The sequence below is a fragment of the Canis lupus genome, chromosome 23 (genome assembly GCF_003254725.2).
Source record: "Canis lupus dingo isolate Sandy chromosome 23, ASM325472v2, whole genome shotgun sequence".
NCBI lineage: Eukaryota > Metazoa > Chordata > Mammalia > Carnivora > Canidae > Canis > Canis lupus.
In genome coordinates, this window is record NC_064265.1 from 43,101,765 (window position 1) to 43,112,403 (window position 10,639).

The following is a 10,639-nucleotide window of genomic DNA, read 5'->3' on the forward strand; positions in this document are numbered from 1 at the left end:
ATTCCTCCTTTGGCAGATACTTAATACTATGATCTCAAAATTTCCATGAACTTCCAAGTTAATTGTTAAATGTGATTTTATGAAATCTGTTAAAAAGAATCTGTCAAGAACTATTCTCAGATGTTAACTATTTGTGTGAACTTACAGACTATCAGGGTATTCTAAGGCTTTCAAGAATTCCAACAATTTAACAAAGGATGTACTTATTCTTTGTAGCACATGCTTCCTATTGTGTTATCCCCCTTTTACTTCTTTTTTTTTTTTGTCTCTTCATCACTTAGCCACCTTAGAACCTTTCAGTGTGTTTGCTTTTACTCTTGACTTTATTTTATGAGTCTCTAAGTTGCATAGAGCATTTAAGAGATCTTATCCTGCTTCATTTATTAGGTATTTCCTAGTATTGGAAGGATTATTGTTTATTTTTTCATTCACGTTTGTAAAGGATCTGTATTCCCTTGGAGAAAGGCATCCCAGAGAGCAGGACTAGTGTCTTATATCATCTTTTCTAAAGACTATACCAGCTACATTGTCAAAAGAAATGTGGTAAAATGCCACAAAACCTGCTAACTAAAATCTCTATCACAGAGTTTAGAGGAGGACTGAGGTCTTTCTACTGAGCATGAAATAACCTGCCATGCGCAAGGCTGGCAATAATATGGACATGTAACAGAGCACCAAAGGCAACACAGAGTTATCAGAGCTTATGGGTAAGAGAATATAGAGTACTGTGGGGGAGGTTGTGTCTAGAGACAGGACATCATTTTCTTCCTGTGAAGCAGTTATACCAGCCGTCCGGAATCCAGAATTATCACTGGAGAATCATGAGGGAATTTGTGTTAAAAAGTCTGTCTTCTTATTTTTGCTATCACATTTTTAAAAATTTCTTTATATTGTTTTAATAGAACAGGTTCTAAAATCCTCCTTTCTTCCTTTTTTTTTTTTTTTCCCCATATAGGACTTTCATTCTCTACTCTGGACAAGTCATGATTGGTCTTAATCTCTTACTTGCTAGATAGAGTCTTTATGACTAACAATCTTTACATCCCAGCACCTGCAATGATGCCTAGGATATAGTAATTACCCAATACATATTAATGGATTGCTATTAATATTAGATAGTTTGAATACATCCTCTCTTTCTGTTCAGAATCCATTTCCCAAAGATCTAGTCAACGAACTACTGATATGGCAAATATCGAAGATCTGCGAGAAAGCAGGTCTTATGGGCTGAATTGTGTCTCCTTGACCCCACAAATGTATACATTGAAGTCCTAACCCCTAGTACCTCAGAAGGTGACTATATTTGGAGAATTGATCTTTAAGGAGGTAAAATGAGGTCATTAGGGTGGACTGTAATCCAATCTGATGCCTTTATCAGAAGAGGAGATTAGAACAAAGACACACACAGAAAAGACCATGTGAAGACACAGGCAGAAGGCAGCCATCTACAAACCAAAAAGAGAAGCATTGAAAGAAATCAACCCCACAGACACCCTGATCTTAGATTTCTAGCTTACAGATCTGTGAGAAAATAAATTTCTGTTGTTTGAGCCATCAAACCTGTGGTACTTCATTATGGTAGCCCACCCAGACTAATACAGCAGGACCCCATAAAGGGTCTCAGTGTAGAGTCTGATCACACCCACTCAAAGAACAGGAAGTAGGTTGATTCAAGACACTAAAAAGGTCAGGTGCCTCCCAAAAATATCATTTGCATCTCTACATTTATTTACTCACAGGTGGTGTAGAAGAGTCTCAAACCCTTTTCTGAGGGCAAAGAGTGAGATAGGACACTACCCCTAAGAAGGATAAGTTCTAGTGTCTGTCACACTGAGCACACAGTGAATAGAAGATACATACAATTGAAGGTACAGATCAGAAGTGAGCTAAATTACTCTGCATAAGAAAGGAATGAGCTGTGAGAAGCCAGAAGACAAGTTTTTACACAGAGTCAGAAGCCTGGAAGGCCAAGGCCAAAAGGAGGAGAGTGAGAGAGAAGAGAGCCAGAGGCAAGAGAAGAGAGGTGGGGAAGCAATCTGTGGGGTTCCTGCAGCTGACCTGCCTATACCAGATTTTCTAAGAAATCTCTCTACAGGCCTTGATATGAATGGATTGTCTTTGAGACTATGGAGAAGTGTTGTCCCAGTTGGTAAGTTTGATGCAGACAAAAACAAGCAAAAACTTGAGAATGGGGGATGACTGAAAATCTAACCTCCACAGTGAGGATTATCAGGGAAGCAAAAAGAGATTATGAGGCACTGGTTTTGAACAGGTGGAATTGAGTAAAATTGTGGCTCTGGGCAAATATGTGGCATTATTCTGTAGTGAGAATCCAGGTGATATTCAGACATGGAAATGTGAGATTCTTTCTCAGAGAACTCGACTTGTGCTGTGAGCCTGACCAGCAGGAAAGCCATAGATATCACAGGTAGCAAGAGAACACCCCCATGGATGCCACTTCCAGAGCAAATCTCATGGAACTCATTGGCTAATATCATGAGAAATAGCACTTTCACTGATAGAAAACACAACTTGTTTCCTCTCTTGCTCCCCTTGCCTACTCTAAATAAGTAAATAAAACTCTGTACACCACCCGGGAAGAAGCAATGTTGCTAATAGTCCATCCAGGGATCCAGCAGGTGCCATTCTTCACTGTAGACCTCAGCACAGCTTTGGGCTGCTGGCAGCTAGAGGGCATTGGAGCATGTGCCCAGAAAAGGCCAGTGCCCAACAGAGTAAGGGTGGCATGTGAATATCAGCAGCGCCGGCCTACACTGCAGAAATTTCCATGTCCTTCAGAGTAGCAGTGACCCCAGCAGGAGAAGAAGGTGATAGGGCAGTGATGATGGAGCAGAACTAATTTAAGAATGGCACTGTGGTTGCAGGCACAGCATCTGGCTTCTTGTGGTGCCCACAGGAACCGCAAGCTCACCCTGCCTGCGGGCTTAAGGAATAAGAGTAGCAGAATGGGAGAACTATAAATGCAAGCAGGGTACCAACTGTACCCAGTGGGGGTGACTTGTTTAGAGCTAGAGTGAAACACCCTCTGGGGACTCCTGGAAACACTTGGGTGGGGTATATGCTTTGCAAGGGACCAAGGTCCCGTATAATTCATGTGAGGGCAGGAGGCAGTAAGATTCTAGTTATTAATGTTAATGTGATCTCATTTGCTTCCGTAGGCCGGTTTGGCCTGGGGAAATTTTGGTTCTATTGTGTGTAATGGGGAGCTTCTGAGTTTTAAAAGAAGAAGAGGGGTATAATGAAAGTAGTGTTTTAGCAAGATTAAATTCCAATTTATGAGAAAAGAGAAATGACTTTAGCGGTGGAAAAACATTAGTTACATTGCTTTAAAAATTGAGGAAAAAAAATCACTGTAGGTTTTAAACAAAGCTATCCCATTTAACATACTAATTTACATACGTACCTCAAAGAAAAAGAACAATGCCCAAAACTTTGGAATAACTCACAGAGTCTACAAAGCTACTGCTAATTAAGATTCTCAGAAGCTCTTTAGCTTGAAACAAAGGTAGCATGGCTTGACTTCTAGTCTGTTCTAACACTTCTGAATAATAGCTGACATCTTGCTTTCATGTATACTGCCAGCTTCGTGCTCCTTGAGCTGGTTTCTGAATCTAGTGTTTATACACAACTAACAAAGCTTCTCTACCAGCTGTATATGCAGAGGGAAATGATTCCTGTTTGGATAGTATGGGACAAGTAAGATAATTGGTGACTAAATCATTTAGCCAGACCCAAACACTTCTGTTTTACCACCTTAGATAAGTTACTTATGCTGTTTTTGGTTCATCTTTCTTATGTATAGAATAAAAAAGTCTAGGTGGTCATTAGTCTTTTCCTTCTTAAAATTATATGATTCTAGAAAAATTACCATACAATTGCTTGAGAATCAACACCGCTTTATGTTGCCTAAATCCTCACATACTCTTCTCTTGGGCCAGATAGAAAAGGATTCAGAATTTCTCTTTAATCTAAGCAAAATTGCTCTATCTTTCAAAAAAGGCAGATAACAGCTTTTGCTCTTAGAAAAGGGAGCAGAATGGAAGAAAGGAGTAACTTCACCCTAAATGAAAGCTTCATTAGGAAAAATGAACTAATCAACGTCTTCTGAGGAAAATTCATCTGTTCGGAAGGGCATAGTCTCTGCTGCTACACATCCTTAACATAATTTATATTATTATTAAGATAGCTACATAAATATATATACATATATTTATATTTATATATTTGGAACACAGCTAATGGACCATATTTTACTACTTAGTATCATTTCTATCAGGAATTACTAGCTATTGTGATATTACATTTGAATATGGATGAGATAACATATTCAAGCAAATATTATGTGCACTGTGGTGCTAGGAATATGAAATAAACTCATGAAACAGAACCTTCTGCAGAGTTCCATATTCTGTGGTGAATCAGTCAGTAGTACACAATAGCAGGGGTGAAAGATCAGTTCAGGTCTCATCCAATAGTAGTTTTTTGCATTAAAAAAATCTGAAAGCCTTCCATTTATCCAAGTTTAGACATAGCTGAAGAAAAATTCAGTATACAGAAGTAGGAAATAAAGATATTTATGAATAATTATTTGGTTTATCAAATACTCGAAATCAAACCTTAAACAGCACACAATTTCATAGAGTATGCTTAAGAAAGAGAGAAAGGAAGAAAGGAAGGAAGGAAAGAAGGGAGAGGAGGGAGGAAGGAAGGAAAGAAGAAAGGAAGGAAGAAAGGAGGGAAAAGAGTCCAGAACAATTATGAAAAATGTGGCTATCAAGAAACATCATACAGGGGCACCTGGGTGGCTCAGTCCATTAGGCATTGAACTTTTGATTTTGATTCAGGTGGTGATCTCAGGGTCCTGAGATGGAGTCTTGCATCAGGCTCTGTGTTCAGTAGATTCTGCTTGAAATTCCCTCTCCCTGTCCCTCTGCCCTTCTCCACCCCACCTCCTGGTGTGGGTACTCCCTGTCTCTGTCAAATAAATAAATCTTTAAAAAAAAAAATTATACAGTGGTGGTATAAATTAAATAATTTATTCATACTTTAAATAGATGATAAGCTTCATTGAAAGCAGAAAATAATTTTCTAAGTAATTCCTAGAATTTTATAGGAGAAATGGAAGCAAAAGAGAAGTATTTATTGAAGTCCACTATAGACTTAGCTGTTTATTTAACCCTTACAACTACCCAATGATATCAATATTACAAATTATTTTAAAATGAAACATTTTAACAGAGAATGATATGAATAATTATAAGGAAACACATCTTAGGCTTAGAGGGTCACATGAATAAGTATAGATATAAAGAAAACAAATTGCTGATAAATAGAGGGAAAAAACTATCAAAATCTTAGGTTAGATATTTTTTCTTCCATTAAAATTAAGAAGTAGTACAGACAATTAAAAGCAAGCAGAAGAGGCCAATGTTTAAAAAAAAAAAAAGTCCTTTAGAACAACATTAAGTGGTTACTAAAAGAAGAAATAATAAAGTACCTGGCAAAGATCAGACAAATATTCAATGAAAAGAGGAGGGATTAATTTCCTCTCCCTTCATTATTTTTTCTTTCTTTATTGAAGATGATCTTTTGTCCTCTGGATAATTAAAGGAAGATCAATGGCAATGTGGAAGCCAATAGACCAGATGCAGAGAGTGTAACCAAGTTAAAAAAGAAAACAGAAATCAAAAGAATCACTTTAAAAAGTCTTCACGAAGTATTAATGAAGCAAACATTTAGAGTTAATTATATCAGTAATAGTGGAAGCAGAATCATGTGGTCACACCAAAAGTTTATGTGGAAAGTAGGATACACACACGAAGGAGAAAAGAAGCAAAAACATTTAGAGGAGAAAACAAGGATGTATTAATTTAACTAAAAAGTTTTCTGTTAATTAGGCCATTGATTTTATTATACCATTTAGAGTAACAACCTAGTTTATTCTGAATAACTCTTTCATGATAATACAATTATTGTTTCCTTTTTTATATATTTTTTATATTTTATAAAACATATTTTTGGTTATCCAACAGCAAATATTCTGTAAACAGGTAAGCAAAAACAGCTATATATTAATCAGGCTGGGCTAGGTTGTGCCGTGGTAAAAATAAATAGATTAATAAATCCCTAATTTCCAAGAGTTTAAAATAAACAAACAAACAAATAGAAAGGGTTTATTTTTCTTTACTCATGCAATATTGCCTGTTGTGAATTGCTACATTATTAGGCTTTTTGAGCTGCCATAACAAAATCCCACAGTCTTGGTCTTGTAAACGATTAAATTTATTTTCTCACAAGTCTGGAGGTTCTTCTGAGGCCCTCTCACTGGCTTGTAGATGGCTATCATCTCACTGTGACCTCACTGGGACGGCCTTCTGTGGGAGCAAGAGAAGAGACAGATCTGACTCTCTTCCTTTTCTTATAAGGACACCATTTCTGTCAGATTAGGGCCCCACTCTTATGATCTCACTTAATTTTAATCACCTCCCTAGAGGCACTGTCTATAAATATACTCACATTCTGGGTTAGGGCTTCAACATATGAATTTTGGGGGAGGCACACTATTCAGTCCTTAAAGGTTGTCTTGAAAGTCACATGATCATGCCTAGCTTCATATTCTTAGAAAGGGGAAAAGTGGAATGTTGGAAAAATATCACAAATGACTATCATAGTGAGTCTAATTTTTTATTGTATTATTGTTTTTATAAGCAAACTAATTAATAATGCTCTGATAAAGGTCATTATATGAAACTTTCTAAAACATAATCATCTAGTATGAGTTCCACAAGACAAATTCTTAGAAGTGAAGTAGAGGTGTTAAACAGGTTGGAATATTTTGAGCATTTTATTGTGTCCTGGCAAATTTTCTTCCTGAAAAATATTGTACAATCTATTCCAATTCCTTAAATCCTTGCAAATAATAGAGATTATTATTAAAGAATAAAAAGAGGAGGACAAAAAGAAAACTTTTGCCAAGCATAATGTCCCAAGACACCATCTCATTAGTTTAATTTAATTTTTTTTTTTACCAACAAGTCGTATGATTATATTTTTTCTGTATTCTTGTTTTTGCTTGCATATCTTTTTGATGACATGGGAAATGTAGTCACTGTTTTTTTTTTTTTTTTTCCTCAGAGATGTGTTTGTTATTAAGTTACAGACATTTTACCCACCTTAAGTTATTCATTATTTTGGGGAAGAACTCTAAATTCTAATTTATATAAAAGTCTGTACATGCATGTTGGTTGGAAGATTCCATATATGGAATTGATATTTAATCAGCATTTTATCCTGACAAAGTTCCAAAGATCAAAGTTAAAAAGAAGTAGATGCAAAATCGTCTTTCTCTGAGACTATTTTTAACATAAATCAAAAACTCACACACCACCATCTGAAAGAGCATTATCTGTAATATAAGAAAGAACGGAAACTTTTTCCAAAAATAATACGAGAATCTGACAGATACATTAAACGTCTGTGATCTTCACCATTGCTTCTTTATCTCTTTATTTCAGTAGGGATCTGAGGTAGAGGCAGAAAGCCCGTGAAGAAGGTACAAGTCCATGAACCCAGCAAGTGCTGAACTTCCTCCTGGCTCTCCTGTGCTCCTAAGACGTCTTTAGCTGGATGTGAGCTCTTGCCTCAAGCTATTTACACCATGATCAGGCTAGTAATTAGCAAAATGTTTAATATAATATAGAAGCAATTAGGAGGTGATAACATGCAATTAAGATGTGTTTTCAGATTAAAGATTTTATAGTGCTCTTTTTCTTGAAAAGATAAAGTGCCTATCTCAAAATGTCAAACTGCAGTGATTTAATCTGAATTATTTTCAATTAATATGCATGTATTCTTGCGATGTGTTCACCGTTGTTATTGACATTGATAAATTAAGCTCATCCCAGCTGAATTTATCCTTGAGTCGCTCTATATTTCCTGAATGTCAGCTCTTCATTCTTATTTTTTTCTTTGCCTACAAGCTGTGCGTGATCTAACTATAAGTCCCTTGATTCATCCCTGGGATTACAGTGATGTGTCAGTCTGGAGGAACAATAATCTGAAAGGGCATTGTTATAAATAGAGTGTTAGAATATAATTGTTTGTCATGTCATTTCTCCTCTTTAAATTCCCTTGAGTCCTGTTGAAGTAATTTAGACAGCTAAGATGACAAGAGTCTTGAGACTGTACTTATAGAGTTGTCCAACACATCTTTAGCCTATGCTGCCTTTTGAGACCATCTTGCCTGCAAAGTAGGAAATGCAAACATCAAATGAGTTTTGACTACAGTGTGGATTTAATTTGAGAGTTTACATAGGCCACTCTTTGTACAATACGAGCATTATGTCTCCTAATTCATCTGCACTTGTTGGGACAATGGCTATTAAATGCCATTTAAAATTAATTAGAAATTGTCATGAGTGAGCACAGCAGCTATTGAAGATAACTTAAAGGAATTAAATATTTAATGTGTAAGAGGGTTTTTGTTTTTTGATTTGTAAAGGCGATGTACAGATTAATGGCTTAGGAGTGAAATATTTAATTTTTTAGCTAAAAGAACTGGAGAAAGTTATTTTGTATCAACTTTGCCATTTGTAAATTAAGAATAATATTAATGATTATAGCAGTAATATATATACCTTATAATATAAAACTGATAAAAGTTAGAAACATTTAATATTTCTTTCTAAATAAAATGTACAGAAATGCCTCAAATTTGAGAATTATTATTTTATTAAGAAGCACTTCAATTTACAGTTGATTTAGCAATTAAAATTATAGTTTTACAATTATGAAAAGTGTAATTTAAGAGGCAACAGTTCATAGAGTAATGAGTATGCCTTATACCATGGTGGATTTACAAATGTATTTATTGGCCCTAGTAAAGAGACACTTATTTTAGATTTTACTGAGGTTTTTTTTACATATTCAAGTTCACCAAAATGAAGAAAATCAACCTTTGATTAATCTTATTAAAGGTAACAATAAAGGAAGAATTTAACATTTATTAGTTGTGAGTTTGACATTATCAGTGAACGTGGTCCATGGTTTTTAAGAGGGTGCATCCATCTAGGAAAGTTAGACAATCTCTTTAGGTGTGAAAAAAAAAGTTCAAACTTAAAATTATATTTATATTTCATCTATAGATAAGAAATATATTAAACTTTATTAATATTTAACATGTAAATGACATCCTATCCTCACACCATCTTATGTCAAGAGACTATTGGCATGTACAATGTGTCCTAGAACAAGAGAAGGGTTCATCATAGTATGGAAGTAATAACAAAGGAATCAATGCTTTTGTTTGCTTTTGTTGTATTTCCACATAGTGCATAGTTAAGTGGATTTTGTGGACTACATTACTTAGTTTTAATTAGCTAGCCTTCAAAATTGACAGTGATTTTATAAGATTCCTGCAAAGAAACTATACCTGAACATACTCATCTTCCAAGTGTGAGTGAATTTCTACAAAAACTTTCGTATAATTGGAGATAGGATTGAAAATTTAGCGTTCTAGTTTAGTAAGAGGGAGCAATAATGCACTTCTTCTATTTGGGCTACTTGCCTTTGAGAAGTATCTTTTTCAGTGGTGACAATCACTAAGCAGGTATCAAAATAAATTGAACTTAAAACTTGAGCTTTAATAAATAACTATATTTCAAGTAATTAAACAAAAAATTTAAATAATGAACAATAATAAATGACTTCCATCAAATACTCAGTGATAGAGATTTGTAGCATTAATAAGTAAAAAAAAAGACATTTTTAAATTTTGTTTATTCTGGATGAATTTCATTCTAACTTTGAGCATATACAATATGAGCACTCAGTATTCACAGAATAAATATCATCTACGACAAAAAATAGACTAGCTCAAAGATAACTATTCATATTAAGATTAAGTAGTCATTTGGCAAGCATTTGGCCAAATCAAGCAATGTAATGCTTCATAAAAAAGTTTTGAGATCACTGCTATAGACAGTGGGTCTTTGCCCATTCAATAAACTGAATGTTATAAAGTGTGTTTAAGTGTGTATGTGAGCTAAACATGCACACATATATGTTAAAATGTACACCCCTGAATCCATATATGAGCTTGTGTAAAAATGTACTTTCATCGCTACACTTTTATTAAATATCAATGTGTTGTTCTATCCTGTACTAAGTGCAAGATAGAAAATATGTCATGAGTTTTGCCTTCCAAGGAGCCATGGTGTGAAATGCTTATAGGTTTGTTGCAAAATTATTTGAAAGAAGTATGTGGCAGGGAGATCAATAGGTAGTGAAAATCAAGTATAGAAAAATATCCGATAAGGGCAGCCCGGTGGCTTAGTGGTTTAGCACCGCTTCAGCCCAGGATGTGATCCTGGAGACCCCGGATCGAGTCCCACGTTGGGTTCCTTGCATGGAGCCTGCTTCTCCCTCTGCCTCTCTCTCTCTCTCTCTCTCTCTGTGTCTCTAATGAATAAATAAAATCTTAAAAAAAAAAGAAAAATATCTGATAATTATACCATGGTAGGAAGTAAACATTTTTTCTGTACAAATTATAATAATAAATAAATACTTATAAAAATATATGTATGAACACAAATAATAGTTTAACTGTATGCAATTGGCA